Source organism: Protopterus annectens, chromosome 1.part2, assembly GCF_019279795.1.
Source record: "Protopterus annectens isolate FY-2018-M chromosome 1.part2, PAN1.0, whole genome shotgun sequence".
Taxonomy (NCBI): Eukaryota; Metazoa; Chordata; order Ceratodontiformes; family Protopteridae; genus Protopterus; species Protopterus annectens.
Genome location: NC_056727.1, coordinates 966,772,637 through 966,797,032, shown reverse-complemented (window position 1 = coordinate 966,797,032; position 24,396 = coordinate 966,772,637).

The following is a 24,396-nucleotide window of genomic DNA, read 5'->3' as shown; positions in this document are numbered from 1 at the left end:
GAAAAGAGAAGAGGTGTTACACACTCCCTCAATGGATGATAGAGGGCAAATCAGATGAGACATTCAACAGGGCTTGGAATGGGGGAATGGCTGGGCAGTAGCAGAAGAGAGGTAGCTAGCTCTAACAAATAGGCAGACTACATAAAGCAGTGGTTTTCTTCTCAGAGAACTTTATGTGTAAAGCTGTGTTACATTTAATTTAACTTTACATATGTACATACCTTATTTTTTCATGTATTTGTCTTTTGTGCTGCATGCTGTTGGCATTTGTACTGCCTTTTGCTCAGACTGTAGCTGGAAAAATCCTTTGGATAAGTGTTCCTATTCAGTTAGTTAACTGTAAACAAATAAATGCACAATACATTTTGGGCCAGCTTCCTACTTATGCTATAGAAACCATATATAGAATATTGTAGTAGAGTAATGCTTATTTATTCACTTTAGTATAGAGAATAGTGTAGTAGAGTAATGCTTATTTATTCACTTTAGTATAGAGAATAGTGTAGTAGAGTAATGCTTATTTATTCACTTTAGTAACTGGTTGAGTGTGGTGATAATAAGCAACTATTATTTTAGAAATGATTCTGGCCAAGTAACTGACAGTCACACAAGAATACTTGTATAGAATAAGCATTTTTCATCAGGTAAAAGGACATGGCCAGGCTGATGGGGGATATAAAATATCCAGATAAAAGTCTAAAGTACATGGCGGAACTGGGAATGCAACCAGCAGGGTGACACTAAATAATGGAATCTCCTTTTTCTTGGAGAGAAACCCTCAATAGCCCATTTCCTACTTATTACACCCCCACTGAGGTCACTACACATAATAAGACAAGAGAAACATAAATTCATGTCAGCCCCCCCAAAAAAAAAAATTCCATTTGATCTTTTCCCTTCAGAACAGTTGTCCAACTTTGGACTTTATATTAGCTTACACTGAGGATAAGGTGACTTTGTATACTTTGCTCTGGAATTATCATTTATTTATTTATAGGTGACAGAAACCAAAGGTTGCATTCCATCATGGTATCATTTTCAAGCACTCACTAAGAAAACGTATGCAGAAGACATCAACAAGGAGGAGAATACAGGTTCACCTAAGTTGTGAGACTGCTCAGTGGGCTCTTTTATTAATCAAGCAGACAGTTCCCTTAGCTATAAGCCATTTCCTTTTTCCCAGCTGCAGTATAAGTATGGTTATTTATATGGCATGTTGTGCATATATTTTTTTACATTGATAAAACTAGGCACAGATTTTGAGTGAGAATTAAAGATCATCTGACATTTTAAATACCAACATATTTATTTTGTATTTATGTATCTTAAATTTGTTAACCAGGGTACATCAGTGATCCCTTCAGCCTGGGAGCAAAGACAACAGATACGATATCATATACAGAGTGACTGGCAAAACACAATAAATACATTCACTATATATTAAAAGTTGGCATGTTGAAAGAATCATATTAAAAATTTCTTTGCAGCACGATTCGAAATGTATCTATCCTTTACTGAGTTATCAAGGGCCATTAACAAAGGTTTAGTTAAATACTTTATATAATGTGGAGATGGTCATAGGTAACAGTATCTGTTATTAGTATGGATGCAAAGTAGTGTATTTCATGCATATATGTTACATCACATCACTCTCCCTTAATTAGCCCAGTTACTGCGTTCATCTGTTTTCCCAGTCTTCTAACATTTTGGAATTTATTCACTTTCTCTAGTCACTTTCTTTTATCTACCTTAATATGCTTGTCCATTTCTATTAAATTAAGCAGATCATCTTTTAAATTATTCTGTTTTTCACTGAGCGTATCCTCTTTGCCACTCTTTCCTGTGCATTCTTTTGTTTTGCAAATCAAACTAGACTTTTATTAGTCTCCTGCAGCAAGTTCCAGAATGTCAATCAGTGGCACATCCTCTATACAAATGACCTGCTCTTTCTGTTGCATCATCTCCCAGGTGATTCATTGGCTCATCATGTTATGGTACTGCCTGTGTAACAGTCTCCACAATAAACCCTTCACTTCTTAGTTGGTCTATCATTTTCATTTCAGTTTATTGTTTTTCTGCCTCATAAAATGTCTTTCTTTTCAATGCATTCAATTTTAGTTTCCTTTGTCTTTCCATTGTAAATTTTTCCATGCCTGGATGTCTTTCTATATTTTAATTAACATTTGTTTACCAGGAAAGTCCGATTTGGAATGAAGCCAATTTTCAGTGGAAGCCTGGGGAGAAATGCTCCAGACATATGTCTTTGTAACATGGGAGGAAACCAGAGATGACATGCAGACTCCGCACAGAAGGCACCCCAATCGAAAATTGAACCAGAGAACCTCTTGTTGTGAGGTGACAATGCAACTGCTGCACCACTGCACCATCCAAATATCTTCAAATATCTTTGGAGTTGCAGTGGTCATATTGGTTAGTACACCTTTCTGTTCTGCATAAACACTACACCATATTAGATCTCTTTTTCTTTCCAAACGCATGCTTCTTTTTTGTGATTTCCTATAGTCTCCCACTTTTGTTCTTTTTCTTGTAGCACTTTAATTGTATCTTTTTTCCAGATAATCTAATGTTTCTTTATCTAAATATTGTTTTTTTAATGAGAAACATCTTTATTAAATTATCGTGTATTTGTTCTCATGAAGAGCTTTAAATTTTATAAATAGCATTTAACAGCTTCTCTGATGCAATTATTTTCCTTCATCTAACTTATTTCTATCTCTTGCTAATTCTTTGGTAATTCTGGAATGGTTTCATAACAGGAACAACACATAATCTCTTTCTTAAGCTCATCAGTCCACTTAATTGTCTCTATACCTCCTGCTTGGCCTATCAGTGTTTGTTCTTTGTGCAATGTTCATAGCCTAGAGCTGTGGTAGGAGAGTTTCCAATTTCTGTGGATTATACTGGGCTGGTACTGAAATAGGTCCTTTTGGATCAGTGCTTTACCCTGGTTATCAAATTGAATAAATAAATAAATAAATAAATACATGTATACATAAAAACAGACATACCTACGATGCCTTTTTTCATTCCTGGCACCAGTACCTTTTTTCGGAGTGGGCACTGTTGTAGCTTGACCTGTGTACCCAGTCATGTTTTTCATTTTTTACCTATCTTCCTTCATGATACGGTTGCCTCATTATTAGAATTGTGCTGTGCACTAAATTGTCTCATTGTTAGAATTGTGCTGTGCACTAAATTGTCTCATTATTAGAATTGTGCGGTGCACTAAGCTGCCTCATTATCAGAATTGTGCGGTTCACTAAGCTGCCTCATTATTAGAATTATGTTATGTACTAAGCTGTCTCATTATTAGAATTGTGCTGTGTACTAAGCTGTCTCATTATTAGAATCCTGCTGCACACTAGAGCTGTCTCATTATTAGAATTGTGCTGTGCACTAAGCTGTCTCATTACTAGAATTGTGCTGTGTACTAAGCTATCTCATTATTAGAATTGTGCTGTGCACTAAGTTGTCTCATTGGAATTGTACTGTGCACTGAGCTGTCTCATTATCAGAATGGTGTTGTGCACTAAGCTATCTCATTATTAGAATTGTGCTGTGCACTAAGTTGTCTCATTGGAATTGTACTGTGCACTGAGCTGTCTCATTATCAGAATGGTGTTGTGCACTAAGTTATCTCATTATTAGAATTGTGCTGTGCACTAAGCTGTCTCATTATTAGAATTGTTCTGTGTACTAAGCTGTCTCATTACTAGAATTGTGCTGTGCACTAAGCTGTCTCATTATTAGAATTGTGCTGTGTACTAAGCTGTCTCATTATTAGAATCCTGCTGTGCACTAACCTGTCTCATTATTAGAATCCTGCTGTGCACTAAGTTGTCTCATTATTAGAATTGTGTTGTGCACTAAGCTGTCTCATTATTAGAATTGTTCTGTGTACTAAGCTGTCTCATTACTAGAATTGTGCTGTGCACTAAGCTGTCTCATTATTAGAATTGTGCTGTGTACTAAGCTGTCTCATTATTAGAATCCTGCTGTGCACTAACCTGTCTCATTATTAGAATCCTGCTGTGCACTAAGTTGTCTCATTACTAGAATTGTGCTGTGCACTAAGCTGTCTCATTATTAGAATTGTGCTGTGCACTAAGCTGTCTCATTACTAGAATTGTGCTGTGCACTAAGCTGTCTCATTATTAGAAGGGTGCTGTGTACTAAGCTGTCTCATTACTAGAATTGTGCTGTGTACTAAGCTATCTCATTATTAGAACGGTGCTCTGCACTAAGCTGTCTCATTACTAGAATTGTGCTGTGCACTAAGCTGTCTCATTATTAGAATTGTGCTGTGTACTAAGCTGTCTCATTATTAGAATCCTGCTGTGCACTAACCTGTCTCATTATTAGAATCCTGCTGTGTACTAAGCTGTCTCATTATTAGAATCCTACTGTGCACTAACCTGTCTCATTATTAGAATCCTGCTGTGCACTAAGTTGTCTCATTATTAGAATTGTGTTGTGCACTAAGCTGTCTCATTATTAGAATCATGCTGTGCACTAAGCTGTCTCATTATTAGAATTGTGTTGTGCACTAAGCTGTCTCATTATTAGAATCCTGCTGTGCACTAAGCTGTCTCATTATTAGAATTGTGTTGTGCACTAAGCTGTCTCATTATTAGAATCATGCTGTGCACTAAGCTGTCTCATTATTAGAACTGTGCTGTGAATTCAGTTGTCTCATTAATAGAACTGTGCTGTGCACTAAACTGTCTCATTATTAGAATTGTTCTGTGTACTAATCTGTCTCATTATTAGAATGGTGCTGTGCACTAAGCTGTCTCATTATTAGAATTGTGATGTGCACTAAGCTGTCTCATTATTAGAAGGGTGCTGTGTACTAAGCTGTCTCATTATTAGAATCCTGCTGCACACTAGAGCTGTCTCATTATTAGAATTGTGCTGTGTACTAAGCTGTCTCATTACTAGAATTGTGCTGTGCACTAAGCTGTCTCATTATTAGAATTGTGCTGTGCACTAAGCTGTCTCATTACTAGAATTGTGCTGTGCACTAAGCTATCTCATTATTAGAATTGTGCTGTGCACTAAGTTGTCTCATTGGAATTGTACTGTGCACTGAGCTGTCTCATTATCAGAATGGTGTTGTGCACTAAGTTATCTCATTATTAGAATCCTGCTGTGCACTAACCTGTCTCATTATTAGAATCATGCTGTGCACTAAGCTGTCTCATTATTAGAACTGTGCTGTGAATTCAGCTGTCTCATTATTAGAATTGTGCTGTGCACTAACCTGTCTCATTATTAGAATCCTGCTGTGCACTAAGCTGTCTCATTATTAGAATTGTGTTGTGCACTAGGCTGTCTCATTATTAGAATTGTGTTGTGCACTAAGCTGTCTCATTATTAGAATTGTGCTGTGTACTAAGCTGTCTCATTATTAGAATCCTGCTGTGCACTAACCTGTCTCATTATTAGAATTGTGTTGTGCACTAGGCTGTCTCATTATTAGAATTGTGCTGTGTACTAAGCTGTCTCGTTATTAGAATCCTGCTGTGCACTAAGCTGTCTCATTATTAGAATCCTGCTGTGCACTAAGCTGTCTCATTATTAGAATTGTGCTGTGTACTAAGCTGTCTCATTATTAGAATCCTGCTGTGCACTAAGCTGTCTCATTATTAGAATTGTGTTGTGCACTAGGCTGTCTCATTATTAGAATCATGCTGTGCACTAAGTTGTCTCATTATTAGAACTGTGCTGTGAATTCAGTTGTCTCATTAATAGAACTGTGCTGTACACTAAACTGTCTCATTATTAGAATTGTTCTGTGTACTAATCTGTCTCATTATTAGAACGGTGCTGTGCACTAAGCTGTCTCATTATTAGAAGGGTGCTGTGTACTAAGCTGTCTCATTATTAGAATCCTGCTGCACACTAGAGCTGTTTCATTATTAGAATTGTGCTGTGCACTAAGCTGTCTCATTATTAGAATCCTGCTGTGCACTAACCTGTCTCATTATTAGAATCCTGCTGTGCACTAAGCTGTCTCATTATTAGAATTGTGTTGTGCACTAAGCTGTCTCATTATTAGAATCATGCTGTGCACTAAGCTGTCTCATTATTAGAATTGTTCTGTGTACTAATCTGTCTCATTATTAGAACGGTGCTGTGCACTAAGCTGTCTCATTATTAGAATTGTGCTGTGCACTAAGCTGTCTCATTATTAGAATCCTGCTGCACACTAGAGCTGTTTCATTACTAGAATTGTGCTGTGCACTAAGCTGTCTCATTATTAAAATTGTGCTGTGCACTAAGCTGTCTCATTATTAGAATCCTGCTGTGCACTAACCTGTCTCATTATTAGAATCCTGCTGTGCACTAAGCTGTCTCATTATTAGAATTGTGTTGTGCACTAAGCTGTCTCATTATTAGAATCATGCTGTGTACTAAGCTGTCTCATTATTAGAATCCTGCTGCACACTAGAGCTGTTTCATTATTAGAATTGTGCTGTGCACTAAGCTGTCTCATTATTAGAATCCTGCTGTGCACTAACCTGTCTCATTATTAGAATCCTGCTGTGCACTAAGCTGTCTCATTATTAGAATTGTGTTGTGCACTAAGCTGTCTCATTATTAGAATCATGCTGTGCACTAAGCTGTCTCATTATTAAAACTGTGCTGTGAATTCAGTTGTCTCATTAATAGAACTGTGCTGTGCACTAAACTGTCTCATTATTAGAATTGTTCTGTGTACTAATCTGTCTCATTATTAGAATGGTGCTCTGCACTAAGCTGTCTCATTATTAGAATTGTGCTGTGCACTAACCTGTCTCATTATTAGAATCCTGCTGTGCACTAAGCTGTCTCATTATTAGAATTGTGTTGTGCACTAAGCTGTCTCATTATTAGAATCATGCTGTGCACTAAGCTGTCTCATTATTAAAACTGTGCTGTGAATTCAGTTGTCTCATTAATAGAACTGTGCTGTGCACTAAACTGTCTCATTATTAGAATTGTTCTGTGTACTAATCTGTCTCATTATTAGAACGGTGCTCTGCACTAAGCTGTCTCATTATTAGAATTGTGCTGTGTACTAAGCTGTCTCATTATTAGAATCCTGCTGCACACTAGAGCTGTCTCATTATTAGAATTGTGCTGTGCACTAAGCTGTCTCATTATTAGAATGGAGCTGTGCACTAAGCTGTCTCATTAATAGAAATGTGTTGTACACTAAACTGTTTCATTGTTAGAACTGTGCTGTGCACTGAGTTGTCTCATTAACAGAATTGTGCTATGTACTGAACTGTCTCATTATTAGATATACTGCGGTGGTGCAGCGGTAGCGTTGTTGCCTCACAGCAAGAGGTTCTCCCATTCGATTCTTGGCTAGAGTGTGGGAAGTGCCTTCAGTGTGGAGTCTGCATGTCCTCCCCACGGTTGGGTGGGCGTTCGAAAGACATGTGTAAATGGGTGTGCCTTCTTTGAAGGTTAAAAATCGAGCTGGCACCTCGGCATTCGTCAAAATCTACTGCCAACCATTAGCGGACCGGAGTTCCGCTGTGGCGACCCCTAACCGGGAAAAGCTGAAAGACAACAACAACTAAACTGTCTCATTATTAGAATGTTGCTGTACACTAAGCTGTCTAATTATAAGAATTGTGCTGTGCACTAAGCTGTCTCATTATTTATTCATTTATTTTGCTGGACAAGCACACAATTTTTCTTTTTGTGGAGAATGGTGGATGGGGAAGGATGTAAGGGGAAGACATGGGATGGAAAGTGGGCAAAGGGCTGGAAGCAGGAACGCACAAACATAAAACACAAAGACCAACAGAGGAGGTGCTCATACAAGGGGAGGGCTTTAACAGCAGAATTACAGACAGAGGAAGGGCAATGAAGAAGGGGAGGACTAGAAAACAAAAGATGGAAAGGAGGTGACACAGAAAGAAGGAGAACAGTATAATGGAGAAAACAGAGGTTATCCTTCTCCTTTCACCATGTTGGTCGGGTTAGACCCAGATAGAACTCTGTCACCACCATGACAATCCTCCCCATTGGATCAATCCGAGGTGTTATTGAAAGCACAGCAAGGCAGAAGTATGACAGCTGAAGTCGCACAAGGATCCTTTCTGGGTGGCCAGTGTAGGTCTCTTGACTTCAGTCCACCAACACGCTTATTATCTCCACCAACTCTTGCTGAGTTAAAAATTATGAACCTCTAGCAACATCACCAGGGGAAACAATAGCACTCCTCTCGAGCCAGCAACTGCCAAAGGTCACTGATGATACCAACAGGGTGGGGCACCCTGCAGCCAGTGGAGAAGCAGACCTGCAGCCAGGTCTAGTGCTGGCAGCAGAAGGATGGGGCTGATAGCAGGTTGGGAACTGTTCTGTACCACTGGCACAGCTTTAGCAGATGCTGCAGAAAATGTTAACATAAACAGGTAGAAATAAAATAACAAACATCAAATAAAAATCTTAATGAAGGATAGTGACAAAGGTAGGAAGAGAGAGAAAGACAGGGAAAATGACATTAGTATTAGGTTTGGTGCATTAATAACCCCACCAACCATATTAATCTCTATAACTTCTCCCAAGTCATTCACTCTAGCACTAGGCTAGGAAACACTAAAACCCAAGAAAGTCTCCTAGAGTGGATCTTGATAAACATGACCAGTGCTCCATACCAAGCAGGTGTCCTACCAGACACCCTCAGTGACCACCAACCCACCGTCTTACTAAAATACAAAACCCATACCAACTCTACCTCACTATCTCAAACTACCCGGAACAAACATAATTTTGACCCAAATAAATTAAAACTTGAATAAAATACAAAAACTGGAACATACTAAAAGAAGATCCCCTAGAAGAAGCTGTTAATCAATTCAACAGCAACCTCCTAAAAATCCTAAATGCCCATGCCCCACCTCATACCCCAAAACTCATAAAGAATATAGCCCCCTGGATTACCAAAGACAGCACAAAGAAATAGAGCCTGGCATCACTGGAAAGCCACATAAACCACAGCAACTAGAGAACACTTCCAAAAACTTAGAAATGAAACTAAAAAAAAAAATATTCTCCTGGAGAAAAAGAATTATTGCCTATATTTACAAAACAGGCACAAACACAACCCCCAAAAATTTTGGGCAGAAATAAATAAACTAGTTCCCCTGGGAAAACCCTCCACCCCACCTCCAACCTCCATAATCAAAATCACAGATATACCTATCTCATTAAATAAATACTTTATGGAAACCATCTCCAAACTAGTTCAACAATAAACTACTACCATTATCCCCCAACTTGCAGTCAGCCCCAACACTACCTTCCAATTTCAACCCATCCCCACCAATTATGTCACAAAATTACTAACTAAACTTAAACCTACTACCCTAGCAGCTAATGGTATCCCCTCAGAATACCTCCAGTTGGCCGCTAATGAGCTTGCCTACCCAATCTCTATTCTGCTTAACAGATCCTTATCAGAAAGCACCATCCCATATATTTGGAAAACCTCCTACATCATAAATCTATATAAAGGTGGTGTATCCACTGAACTCACCAACTATCGCCCTATTGCTATCCTGTCCCCACTGGCCAAAATTCTTGAAAAATGTATACACCACCAACTTATGCCACACCTCCTTAACAATCAACTACTCTCTCCTACCCAGCATGGGTTCCGACTTGCCCACAGTGCAACCCCAGCCCTTCATTCCTTTACAAACCTAATCAACCAAAACAGACACTTAGGTAAACTAACATCTGCCATATTCTTGGACCCGCCAAAAGCCTTCGATATGGTCAACCATCCTAAACTGCTCCACTCCCTCTCTCACCTTGACCTTAGTAATCACTCACTAGCCTGGTTCCAGAACTATCTACATGGTAGACAGCAAGCAGTTCGATGGGACAACAACCTATCCTCACTGCTACCTATTACTACTGGAGTCCCACAAGGGTCCATTTTAAGTCCCCTTCTATTTTCCATCTTCATTAATGATCTCCACATCATCTGCCAAGATACAACTGTTATACAATATGCTGATGACACAACATTAGTCTGCTCAGCCAATAACCCCCACAAACTCCTCTCCATCACCCAAAAAGCCTGCCAAACTACCGAAACCTGGTTTCTCAACAAAAACCTTTTACTTAAGCCCACAAAGACCAAACTTTTGCTATTTAAACCAAACAAATCCACTCCTATGCCCATCTCATTCAATGTCGTGTCCAGAAAAGGGACTATCATCTCTCCAGACACTCATACTAAACTGCTAGGAGTGACCATTTACAACAACCTCAAGTTCGATCTACACGTAAACCATACTATTAAAAACATCCATAAAAAACTGGGCAGTCTTTATAAAAAAAATACTATTTCTAACTCAACCCTCTAGAATAACTGTAGCTCAAACCCACCTCCTCTCCCCACTATTATACACCACTCCTATCTTCACCAACCTACCCAAAACTGAAATGGCCAAGCTCGAGATCTGCTATAATCAAATTGCTAGATTCGCTACCAGTGCCCCCTACCATGCCCACCACTGTCAGTCACTACATCAACTTCATTGGCTTGAATTCCCACATCTCCTCTCGTTCCACCAGCTCTCTTTCATTCATAAACTTCTACTACTTCCTGAAAAAACACCAGCACTATCTAATTTACTTAAACTGCAAGCCAATCCCAGACAACTTCGCTCTAGTGATAAGCACTATCTAATCTACTTAAACTACAAGCCAATCCCAGACAACTTTGCTCTAGTGATAAGCACTATCTAATCTACTTAAACTACAAGCCAATCCCAGACAACTTCACTCTAGTGATAAGCACTATCTAATCTACTTAAACTACAAGCCAATCCCAGACAACTTCACTCTAGTGATAAGCACTATCTAATCTACTTAAACTACAAGCCAATCCCAGACAACTTCACTCTAGTGATAAGCACTATCTAATCTACTTAAACTACAAGCCAATCTCAGACAACTTCGCTCTAGTGATAAGCACTATCTAATCTGCTTAAACTACAAGCCAATCCCAGACAACTTCACTCTAGTGATAAGCACTATCTAATCTACTTAAACTACAAGCCAATCCCAGACAACTTCACTCTAGTGATAAGCACTATCTAATCTACTTAAACTACAAGCCAATCCCAGACAACTTCACTCTAGTGATAAGCACTATCTAATCTACTTAAACTACAAGCCAATCCCAGACAACTTCGCTCTAGTGATAAGCACTATCTAATCTACTTAAACTACAAGCCAATCCCAGACAACTTCACTCTAGTGATAAGCACTATCTAATCTACTTAAACTACAAGCCAATCCCAGACAACTTCGCTCTAGTGATAAGCACTATCTAATCTACTTAAACTACAAGCCAATCCCAGACAACTTCGCTCTAGTGATAAGCACTATCTAATCTACTTAAACTACAAGCCAATCCCAGACAACTTTGCTCTAGTGATAAGCACTATCTAATCTACTTAAACTACAAGCCAATCCCAGACAACTTCACTCTAGTGATAAGCACTATCTAATCTACTTAAACTACAAGCCAATCCCAGACAACTTTGCTCTAGTGATAAGCACTATCTAATCTACTTAAACTACAAGCCAATCCCAGACAACTTCACTCTAGTGATAAGCACTATCTAATCTACTTAAACTACAAGTCAATCCCAAACAACTTCACTCTAGTGATGAAAGAATAATTAAGGTAATCAAAACCAGTAACTCAGCAGGTGACTTCCTATTCCCCAACTACATAGGTAAAATCTGGAACTCACTACCTTCAGCCATTACCTCTGCCAGCTCAATGGCTGCATTCACAAAAACTACTAAAAGAACACCTATTACTCACATGGAAATGCACTTGCCACCTCCCAGGTTGATCTCCTATTATACTCACCCTCCCATCCACCCACTTGCTTCCTCTCACTTCTAACCCTTGTAGGAAGAACCACAGCCTCCCATAAGGTCACCTCCTAACACCTTCCCAACAGTCCACATGAGAACATATACCATTCCTAACCCATCCTCTACCCACACAACAAACCCTAAGATTTTTCTCTCAAAACTATCTTACTTATGCTTGTCTCAAGCAATGTTATTTCTGGAATCCAGTAGATCCCATGTACAATCCTACTTTTAAACGTTTTAAACCATGGTATTTATCTTCTAAATCCAATGAATATTGTACTTTGATTCTGTAATCCTATGCAATCTTGTAAAATCATTTCTTTTCCTACAAAATTTGCTGGGCATGTATAAATATCTTACTTGTGTGTTAGTATTCTGTGCAGCTTTTCTCCCCGGGCCTCTGCTGAAAATGGACATGTATCCAGTCGGAATCACCTGGTCAACAAATGTAAAATAAATAAATAAATAATCACCACTCAGAGTGCTACCTAATGTTGTACTACACAGATACTAGGCATGCTATTAAGTCACCTCACATATGTTATGCCTTGGTAAATTAGATCCAGATCTCTACTGCAGGATTTGTGGGGTGGTGTGTATTATCACCAACCACATTGCTTGAATTGGGTATGGAAGTGTGGAAACTACTGTGGGAGGATAGGGCTGTTGGATGTTAGATGTCATGGGTGATGTATAGGGCTGTGGCCTTGTGGACATGTTTGAAGGCAAATATTCACAGTCAAGCCATTTGGACTTGCACAATGGCAACACCCATGCAACCCAACATACCTATTAGGGCACTGTGCTGTACCATAGGCAGAGGAACAAAAGGTTTCAGCAGACAAAGCTATCAGCAGGTGCTTTGCAAAGACAGTAAGTTATTTGCTGTGCAACAGATCACATAACAGGGATGTAGAAAAAATCCAGGGTTATGTCAGGGGAAGGTCTGAATGACAAGGCCGTATGGAGTAGTGAAGCATGGGTAATTTTTCACCAAGGAACCACCCCCACCACCAAACTCAGGCCCCAACCCAACTCTACCCCATACAGGTCCCCACTCCACATCCCTGAAGTGATGTCAACAATGATTGCCAGAGTGGAATATGCCAGTGGCATCACACAGTGCCCTAGTAAGACTGTGCCAGACATTCATTTTATACTGGGAACCTTCATAAAAATCCCCATTCAGGTTCTCCTGATTGTCAATATGCAGCAAGAAAAGAAATATCTTGCTTTCTTTTGAGCACTACCTGGTAGCCCTGTGAACACCAGCACCCATGAAAACCATGGTCATTCACCAGATCACTATTCAGAGAACTATACAAGCCTCCTCCCAGTCATGCATATTTATGACGTCAGTGTGATTCACACTACTGGGCAGCTAGTCAGTGCAACTAGTTGCAGTTCCACCATTGCATCAGGCAAAAATACATGGTGTGGTTAGGGTTGCCACCTTTTCAAATGGCCAAAGTGGGACATTTTCAGTACAAACATCAGATTTTACAGGCTGACACATACCCATGGTCAGTACAAAGGATAGAACTTAAAAGTTTTGCCTAAATAAACGCTTATTCTTGTAGCATTTTAGTTGCTTATTCTGTTTCTTATAACATTTAGGTAGTTTAGATACAGAATAACTGTTTTATGCAACTATTACATAAAATATAGGAAATCATTTTGTCCTACAATCTCAGGATATTCGCCATTTTAAAAAATTTTTGTCAGGACACAACTGCCCAAAGAGGGACTGTCCCTCGCAAAGTGGGACAGGTGGCAACCCTAGGTGTGGTATGATTGTGGTAGGAAGTGAACACTGGCATGGGAAGAATGTATAAGCAGTACAGTGCATAGGTGTGTTAACAGTTTTGCACTTTAGTGAATATATAGGTTGTACAACTGTAATATATTCATCCACATCCCTGCAAGGGTCATTGAAATGCCAATTCATGTTCATGTGCTTTCTAAGTGCCTATGTAAGCTCACAAAGCTGACCAAACCTCTTAGCACAGCACTGGTTAACTTTATGATGAGGTAAACACATGATTAAGGAACATTCACTCATCTGAGGCCCATTAGCATAAGGACCTTGCTAGAAGCTTTGCAATTGTGATTAAAAAAAGGCTTGCCTGCTATAGGCCTCACTGCTCTATGGAAGAGTGCCATACAGCAAACTGTGGAACATTGATTTAACTGAGCTGCACTAATTAATACAAGCAAACTGGTTCTACAGAATGGTAAGTGAGTGGAGAATGGTATTTACTCAGCTGTGCTATACTGCTAATTTTGTATTTTTGTAGGGTTTCTTGATATCCATGACAGTGTGCTACTATATGTTTTGTTAGGTTGCTCTTTGTGACAATAATGAAGTCACTGGGAGGGTCTACTGCTATTTTAGGGTACAAAAGGGTAACTGATGTGGCAAGATACATTTTGCACAAGTTATAAGAGTTTCGCCCAACCTATAGTCAAAGAATGAGAGATCCACCACTGAATGTTGATATTATATTGTAAGGGGGTGTTCTTGATATTATATTGTAAGGGGGTGTTCTACTGGAGATAATTACAACCCACAGCTCTAAGAGTAGTACTTGGGTGATGTGTGTGTGCATGTGTGCGTGTGTGCGTGTGTGTGTGTGTGTGTGTGTGTGTGTGTGTGTGTGTGTGTGTATGGAGATTACATATGTCACATGCATATTATACTGTAGGATTATTATACCTACTACATGTCAATATGCTGAAGCTACTGAGAAAGTTGCTGTGAGTCCAGTACAGTGGGCTGTGTTTGTTGGAAAAAGGGGCAGGGTTGTATAATGCAAAGGCATGCATAGAGTGGACATTTATGCAACAGTCATCCAGGGTAGTAATGTGTCCAGATTAGGTTTGCCTCCTTTTCAGCGATCTAAAGTGGGACACAGGATGTGAGGCCACTATATGACATCACAGAGGGAGTAGCCAGGTATGTGACAGCTTGGAAACTCCAGAAAAGGAGAGACAATTGTGAGGTACGATAAAAAGCACAACATTCACTTCCGAACACAGTCCCCCAAAATACATACATGTGTATATACATATATATATATATATATATATATATATGTACACACACACACACACACACACACACACACACACACACACACACACACACACACACACACACACACACACACACATGCTCACTTTCACCTTTAAAAACTAGTTCTTGTAAATCATCCCAAGCCAGCCACTATAAGATTGATTTATAATGTACACGATACCCCATTTTCTCTGAATGCAGCATTAATAAAAGTAAGAGGGAATAAAATTAAAAGAAATATAATACATTTCCACCTTTAAAATTTATAGGACTAAAATGATAGTTGCACTTACCACTACACAGCAGAACAGGACAACCATGGTCTTTGCTTGGCTAGCTGGCTTCTCACTGTCCTTACCACCTCTACTGGTTATCAGTCTAGGTTCCCTACCTCTGGGCTGACTGGCATCCCTACTTCTGGGCTGGCTGACATCCTTCCATCTGGGCTGGCTGGTATCCTCCAATCTGGACTGACACGGTGACCACCTTGACGGCCTCATGGCTGGCTTGCTGGCCAACTTGTTGTCCTTCTGAATGACTGGATGACTTGCTGAATGTCTGGCCACCTCACTTGCTAGCCATCTTATTGCATGGCTTGCTGACCACTCTACTGGCCTCCTTGTTGGCTGGCCTACTGGCTTCCTTTCTAGTTGGTTATCTTGCTCGCCTCCTGGCTTGCTGGTCACCTTACTGGCCAGCCATCTTGGTGGATGATCTACTGGCATTTTTGCTGGCCAGTTTGCTGGCCTCCTTACTGACTTGCTGGCTGGCTTGCAAGCTGAATTCCTTATTGGTTTGCTGGCTGGACTCCTTTCAGGCTTCCCAGTTGGCTGGCTGACTTAAAAAAAAAACAGATCTTTTCATTTGTTTAGTACTCCATATAAATGTAAAAGCACTGATAATAAAGCGCTCTACAGCTGCAGACTTTGTAGGGCTCTTCCTCACGTGAGCCCTCCCCCCCTGCATGAATTTCAGCCAATCACTGCACTACTTACAACACCTGTATCTAACAGGGAACAGCTCTCCCTGAAGGTGGAGGCTGACAGCATCACAACTTTAATTCTGAATTGCTGAGAAAAGTGAATGCAACTTTTTCTCAGGAATTCAGAGATTTGGTGAAAGTGGAACTTTTTGTGTCCCTCTACTTCCTAATGTGGGTGATGGGATTGTTAGATCCAAAATGTGAGTGTCCCACTGATAGTGGGATATGGTGGCAACCTTATTCCAGATGGCGTCCATACATGCTATGCAAGTTGTCCCTTCCCCTCACCCTCATGAAATGCATTCTGGGAAAGCTGCAGTAGGACTAAGCAATTGGGTGAGGAGAGCTTACAGTTCCAGGGATTCTCCTTGGTTTTACGCTATGGTTCACTTGAGTTCTTCAATGACCACACTTGACTAGCCTCAGTGAGGAATCAGTGTAGGGTGTGTGCACTCTAGGGCCTGCAGGCCTGTGGTATTTATTTATTTATGTATTTATGTATTTTAATATAGAAGCGGGTTGAAGAGGAAAGACTTGCCCACATATCCATAGTATAAAATTTTACTGCATGTTTTAGGGACATACTGCAGTGCACTGCCACATACATTCTGCTAGCAGACATGGACCTTCAGCAGGCTGAATACACTTTAAACAATAAACCAGGTCTGTGACAAGGCATTATTGTAGCCATTCTATTCCATGGTTTCTAATTGATGCCATTAGACATGGCTCCAGGACAAATGCTACACTGCCAGTACAACATCCCTGTGTAAAAATCACCCAGCACAAATAACTGGTATAAGATGCACATGTACCAGATGTGGGAGTCATGGGCTGTACCCTGGTTTCCTATAGATACATTGCATATTATATGCTGTGTATTACAGACCAATTGGTATTTGATGGAGTAGAATCAATTAAGGCCCGTTATTGTAATGTGCGTGCAGTATATGACCTCCAGTATTTCAGAGAAATGGGCTATGACATAAAATCCTGTATTGTGTTGCCTCTGTGATATTTGGAAACCACACTTGTTCTCCCACATGCTGTATATTGTAATCAGGGAACTAGTGAAGTATCCTTGATGCAGATGCCTAGGATACACCCAACATGTCCTGCTTTTGTCATTGAAAGGTCCCTGTACCTAATATTCTCAATGCCACACATACCCTGGAGTCCAAAGGGATAGCTACTCCACACATCTCGCAGGCCTGGATATAAGGGAGACACATCTTGACCAGCTCATGCACGGTGTCTCTATCCATACAGTAGTGGTCCGCAGTTTCTGTGTTGTGGATAACAATTGATGCTATGCATGGGTAGATGACTAGGTGTCGAGGGTGCACTGAAACTGCTTGCAGTAACAACAGCCACTTGGGTATACATATTGATTAATATTGCAGCTTCCCTGTACTTGTTTTCAAGGTTTGTCTCCCATACCTCCAAAATTTTACTATAGAGAACAACCTTGGTGGTAAGATCTCTCTGAGAAGAAGATATACATTTCTGAATCACTCTGTCATATTGTTTTCTTAAATTTGCATCAACAAATTCCCTAATTTTAATACTAGTGATAATTTCCATGTCAGTATACTGCCATTTGCATATTATACAGGCTGTGGGATTTCTTGGCTTTCCGCAATCATACTCAGTGTGTCTCTGAATTACTCTTACACAGCATATGGCCGCTCATTGCACAAAATTGGCTACTTTGATGCAAAAACTGATCATGAATCATATCAAGGTGTATATATATATATATATATATATATATACACATATTCATACACACACACACACACATATATATATATATATATATATATATATATATAAAACTCTCAATTATCTTTCTGTTGCAATTTGTGATGGCTTGCCATTTTAGTTTATCAGGCATGGTCACAAAATGAAAACAGGGAACAAATAAACCATAAGTAATGAACTCTACCAAAGTTAATAGCAAGCATTCAGTCCATAAAATGTGGCCCTGTAACTTGCAGTGTCCATACGCTGACTCAAAACTTTAAATGCATCGATCTTCATCATCCCTTATAAATATTATCGCTGGTATTCCAATGATTTGATTATATGAGATTCTTTCTGCTGAGCTGTGAAAGCAAAGACTTGGTGTTTAGCATACCTCTCAAACTCTTAGTGTACGAAGTTTGGACAATGCTAAAATAATAGGGGACAAAGGCCTAAATTCTGGGAGAAATGTATAAATATTATTCTTAAACTTAGAAAGTAGATAGAATTACAGGTTTTGCATCAGAATGAAGGATATGAATTCTCAATTGACTGCAATTATTTAGTGACCTCAGTCTTCAATGATTTACCAGAAAGCAACAAATTTTGTGAGGAACATATAAAAATATGAGGCAAAAATCTAGACCTTCTGTGAAATTCTTGAAAGGTGTATGGTACAGTGTGTAGCAGTAGTAATACAGTAATATATTTTAGTGACTACATTCATGAAGAATACAAAGTGTATACTGTGACGATTGGGGAAAAGATGGGCGAAGGCTGCCAGCCTAGTCAAATAGAATTTAATACATAATTCTATCAACTGTATAAATAAATGTAAAATACAGGCTTGTGTTTTTAAATGTAAGAAAACACTGTAAAATGTGAACTTCAAGATTGTTGCAACATTGCCATCTGCTGTAAGGAAAACCAAGCCAAGTATTTCAAATGTGTCTTTTTAAGTTGAAAAGATCTTATTAATGTTTTACAAGTCGGCTCCAGTACGGCTGGATGAAGGTTTCATGTCCATTGTTTTAAGGCTAAAGTTTATGACCAGAATTTAGATGTGGAATGTGTTTTATTGCTCTGGTTTCTGCTAGCATATACATGTGAAATGTCTTCTATTGTTGTAAGTTTCTGTGCAGGTGTTAGATTGCTAAGTCGTGCAGTTTGTTTGCCTGGGAAAACCTACGTGTCAAAAATGATGTAATTTGGGGAGGGACCCAGCAAACATGTTTGTTAGTAATGTTTAAATACTATTTCTCACAAGAGACTAGAAGCATTTTGATCTGGATATCCAACTTATCAGCACTCTGCCTTGTGCTCACATATAAGTTTTAGCACTGTGATTTCTTGTAGGAATAGTTAAAGCTAGTAAAGATTAATTAGGTATTTTTCTTTGAAATCAGACCTGTCCAACTGTATTATTTTAAGTTTCTGTGTGATCTCTAAACTCTTAGATATCTCTGTGGTGTAGTAGTTTTGTCTTGTGTTTTAATTATTTATTATTAAATATTTTTAAAACCTTCCACCTGTGGCTGATTTGTGTAGAGATAAGCTCTAGAATACATTGCATATTTATAGAAGTTATTGTAATAGGCCACTCTAAAGTAAGCCTTGACTGTTAGTCATAATTTGTTGTGTCTTTCAGCTTTTCCCCGTTAGGCGTCGCCACAGCGGAACTTTGGTCCGCTAATGATTGGCAGCAGATTTTTACATGCCGAGTTGCCGGCCTTGACGCACAACCTTCAACGAAGGTACGCCCATTCACGTCACGCATGTCTCCACACAGAAGACGCTCTAGCGGAGAATCGAACAGGACAACGTCTTACTGTGAGACGACAACGCTACAGCAGCACCACCAACGCAGCTAATATTACACAGTAATACTTGGACACCCATTTAATGGCCTTTTAGTAGCTGATATTATTAACTGGGTGGTGGCAGTAATTACTACCATATAGTCTGGGTAAAGGGGCACAGCTGGAGAATCTGTACAAGCCTTTCCCAGGAGAGTCTGTGAAGTTGTATATATACTTATCTCAAAGTGTGTGTGTGTGTTGTGTCAGCTACTTGGTAGGGACACGAAGCACTGGTTGGACAGAGAGGGTACTGGAGGTTCTAGCTTACCCAGTTAGGCTGAGACCTGGACCCTATAGCTGTGCCAGTGGGGAGTCTTATTGGGGACCTGGTGAGAAAAAGAGCAACCAGCCCCAGACTGACTGTGATCTCTGTGTGCACTTAAGGGAAATTGTACTTTACTGTGTGTATTAGTTATTCTTTTCTGTTCTAGCAGACAACCTCACCGGTGTTAGTGGTGAGGACTGAGGCTCCTTGATTGCTGGGCCAGGGCACAGTCGTCACAATTGTTTGGCAGTGGTGGGATCTACTTCACATACTAATTGGCTTGTAGTGGTATGGGGTAGAGCGAATTTCTGTAGCTTATGTACAGTGGTCTCTAAAAGTGTTTTGTACTCTAAAACAGCCACGCAGTGTATACTTAGAGTTCAGATCACAATTGTTTTATTTCTTTTGTTAGCTTAGTGTTAGTCAGGGTGAGCAGGCAGCATGTCAGAAGAAGAATATGGAAAGTTGACAAGGAGTCAGCTGGCGGAAATGTGCCAGGCTAGGGGACTGGTGCATGGAAACCTGACTAAAGCAAACCTGATTGCAGCCTTGGTTACAGCTGCATCAGAGAACAGCAGCCTGGAGGACAATCAGGCTGACAGTGGAGAAACAATATCCTTGGAGAATGGACAGCTCAACCTTTCTGCAGTGGACTTAAAATTCCAGCTGAAGCTAAATAGACTTGAGTTGGAGGACAGGCATATGGAACTAGAAGCAGCTGAGAGAATGAGGAGTCTAGAAGCTGAAGAACAGGAACGGCAGAGAAAGCATGAGAGGGAAATGCTGACTATTCGCCAGAGTCATGGAGGTAATGGGAAAGCGAGTAACTGGACCCCAGAAGCACAAAAGGTCAGTAAATTTCTTCTACAGTTTAAAGAGGGGGATCATTTTGATACCTTCATTTATATGTTTGAGTGGGTAAGTAAACAGTATGAAGTTGACCAAGGGCTCTGGGTATGGTTCCTGACCCCCTTACTCCATGGTAAAGCTGTAACTTCTTTACTAAAAATGCATGACACAGTTTTGATTATACTGCTGTAAAAAGACATTTGTTAGAATGTTTTAAGCTAACACCTGAAATGTATAGGAAAGAATTTTGTGAGCATAGACGCAAGGCAGATGAAAATGTATGTGAATATGTTGTTGAACTGAGCACTTATTTTCATAGCTGGGTGAGTGGATGTCAGGTCACCACTTTTGAAGGGCTGGCAGACCTTCGGTAAGGGAACAAGCCCTTAGCACTTTGCCTGAGGACATGAAGAACTGGTTATCTGATAAACAGTGTGCTACTTCAGAGGAGTTGGTGAAGAAGGGAGATCTATACCTAGCAAGCAGGGCAGCCCTGCAAAGGAAAGGGACTCCCAGTACTGCTCTTGGGACTAAAGGAACCCATGGTGGGCAGCACAGACTGCCCTAACAGAATCTGCCAGTAGCAGGGGAAGCCACTAGTCCAGGTACACATCCAGGAGTTAGGGTTAAATGTTTTGGATATAACCAGCGGGGCCATCTGGCATACAGATGTCAACGGAAGCATGGTGGGGAACCAAAGGTGAGGGAGCCAGTAAGTGGGAAAGACAAAATGCCTACAGTAGGTTGTCTTGGGACAACAAGGGTACCAAACTACCACCAGCGGTTATATCCTATTGTAGTGCATGGCAAAGAGGCCATTGCTAAGAGAGACACAGCCTCTGATATAACCATTGTAAAGCCTGCACTGCTTACAGAGGAGTTCTACTTGCCTGGGCAGTCTACTCCAGTCAGGGATTTAGGAGGAATCCCATTCCAAATACCTTTGGCTAGAGTTCACCTTGACTGAGAGGGTAGAAAAGGAAGCCAGCAAGTAGGAGTGTTTGAAGATATACCTGCAGATGTCCTGGTAAGGAATGATTCTGATAGTGAAGTACCCTGCGCTTGTGCAGTTACACACAGTCAGGCTTGGAGACAAGCATGTATGTCTGGTAGCCTGGGGGAGACCCAGACAGACTGCACACTTGCAGCCAGGACTACTGAGGTGGTTACTTCAGGGAGGGAGCTGCTCTGTAGTAGTCAGACTGAAGGTGAGCCACAGCTGCTTGTGGGTACTGATGGTCCCTTGGACAGAGTGACTGCAAAGGTAGAGGCGAGTAGTAGTACCCAGGCTGACAGTGAGGCACCGCTGTCAGAGGATGCCAGACTTCCTGTGGAAGGGAAGCTGAGAAAGGTTACAAGGAGAGAGTTAAGACAGGCTCAGCTCTCAGCCCCTACATTGCAAGGCCTGAGGTAGGTTGCTAGGGAGGCACCTGATTCTCAAGGGAAGGGGGAATCTGTATACTCGAACAAAGGGTTACTGTACACAGAGTGGACCCCTGAGGGAGGGCTAGAAGGTGAGAGAGTACAGCAGTTGGTAGTGCCTAGAGCTTACCGTCTGGCACTTCTAGCCATAGCCCATGATATTCCCTTTGCAGGTCATATGGGCATAAAACGTACAAAGAGGCATATTACGCAAAACTTCTATTGGCCTGGAATTTCCAGAGATGTAACAGGGTACTGCAGGACCTGTGAGCAGTGCCAAAAGGTAGGCAAGGCAGGAGACAAGGTGAGAGCTCCTTTGATGCCTTTGCCTGTGATTGAGGAGCCATTTCAGAGGGTAGGTATGGATATTGTGGGTCCTCTGAGTACACCAAGTTCCACAGGGAAAAAGTATAGCCTAGTGATTGTAGATTTGCTACACAATACCCTGAGGCAGTGGCTTTGTCCTCAATTGAGGCTGAGAAGTTGGCAAATTCTTTGCTAGAAATTTTTAGCAGGGTAGGTTTCCCAAAGGAAATACTATCTGACACAGGTGCCAATTTTGTGTCAAACCTGCTGGCTTGTCTGTGGAAGTCCTGTGGGGTGAAGCACATGAATACCACCCCCTACCATCCCCAGACTAATGGTCTTGTTGAGAGGTTAAACTCTACAATCAAGTCCATGCTATGGGCATTTGCAGATCAGTTTAAGAGGGAGTGGGACAAATATTTTCCCCATCTGTAGTTTGCTTACAGAGAGATTCCCCAGGAATCCACAGGTTTTTCACTCTTTGAGTTGCTGTATGGGCATAGGGTGAGGGGACCTCTAGATTTAATTTGAGATGGTTCTCATTCCTGTCAGACACAACAAGCTGCAAGCAGCTTGGGAGGGACACTACCAGGTGGTAAGAAAGTTAAGTGATGTTAACTACATGGTGGAATTGCTATGCAGATGGCAGGGGCACAAATTGTACCATGTTAACATGATGAAACCTTACCATGATAGGGAGGCCCTTGTGCTGAGCATTTGCAGTGGATTGCAGGAGGAGTCTGCTGAGGGAGTTCTGTGGACTGATTTCCTCAGTGAGGCTCGGGCTGACACCTCAGTGGAAGGGGTAGCAATGTCCCACCAGCTATCTCCTACCCAGGTTTGAGAAATCTGAGCAGTGTTGCAGGAGTTCGGGGGCATGTTCACCAGGAGACCAAGGAGCACCCACCTGGTGCAGCACCAGGTGGATACAGGAACCCAAAGGCCTATCAGGCAGGCCTCTTATAGGGTGTCTGAGAGAGTCAAACAGACTCTGAGGGAAGAGGTACAGGAGATGCTGGAACTAGGGGTGATTCAAGAGTCCAACAGTCTCTGGGCCTCCCCAGTGGTACTGGTGCCAAAGAAGGATGGTAGCACCAGGTTCTGTGTGGATTACAGGAAAGTAAATACTCACACAGAGGCAGATGCTTACCCCATGCCTAGGACAGATGAGGCCCTAGAGCAGCTGGGTAGGGCTAAGTATCTTACAACCATTGATCTTACCAAGGGTTACTGGCAGGTGCCCTTGACTCCCAGTGCTAGAGAGAAGTCAGCCTTTGTGACTCCTTTTGGCTTGTATGAATTCACAAAGATGCCCTTTGGGATGAAGAATTCCCCATAGATTTTCCAGAGGCTGGTAGATCATATCTTAGCAGGAGCAGGAGGGTTTGCCCTTGCTTACATGGATTATATTACTATCTACAGCCATTCCTGGCAAGAGCACCTTCAGCATGTCAGGGAGGTACTGGGCAGACTACAGAGAGCAGGGTTGACCATTAAGCCAAGCAAATGTCAGGTGGGTATGGCAGAGGTCTCCTACCTAGGACATAGAGTGGGGAGTGGTAAGATAAGACCAGAACCTGTAAAAGTGGAAGCTATTCAGGCATGGCCTGCACCTGTTACCAAAAAGCAGGTGAGGGCATTCTTGGAGACAGCAGGGTACTACAGAAAGTTTGTTCCCAATTATAGTACCATAGCTGCTCCCCTCACAGACCTGACAAGGAAGAGCAGGCCAGATAAGGTAGTGTGGACCCCAGCATGTGAGCAGGCTTTTCAGAAGCTTAAGGAAGTTTAGGGAGGACCCCCTGTGTTAGCCAGTGCAGACTACAGCAAAAGCTTTGTTGTGCAGGTGGATGCTTCAAATTATGGGGTGGGGGCTGTACTTAGCCAGACTTCTTCAGAGGGAGAAGAGCACCCGGTGGTTTATCTCAGTCGTAGGGTCCAACCCAGGGAGGAATGCTAT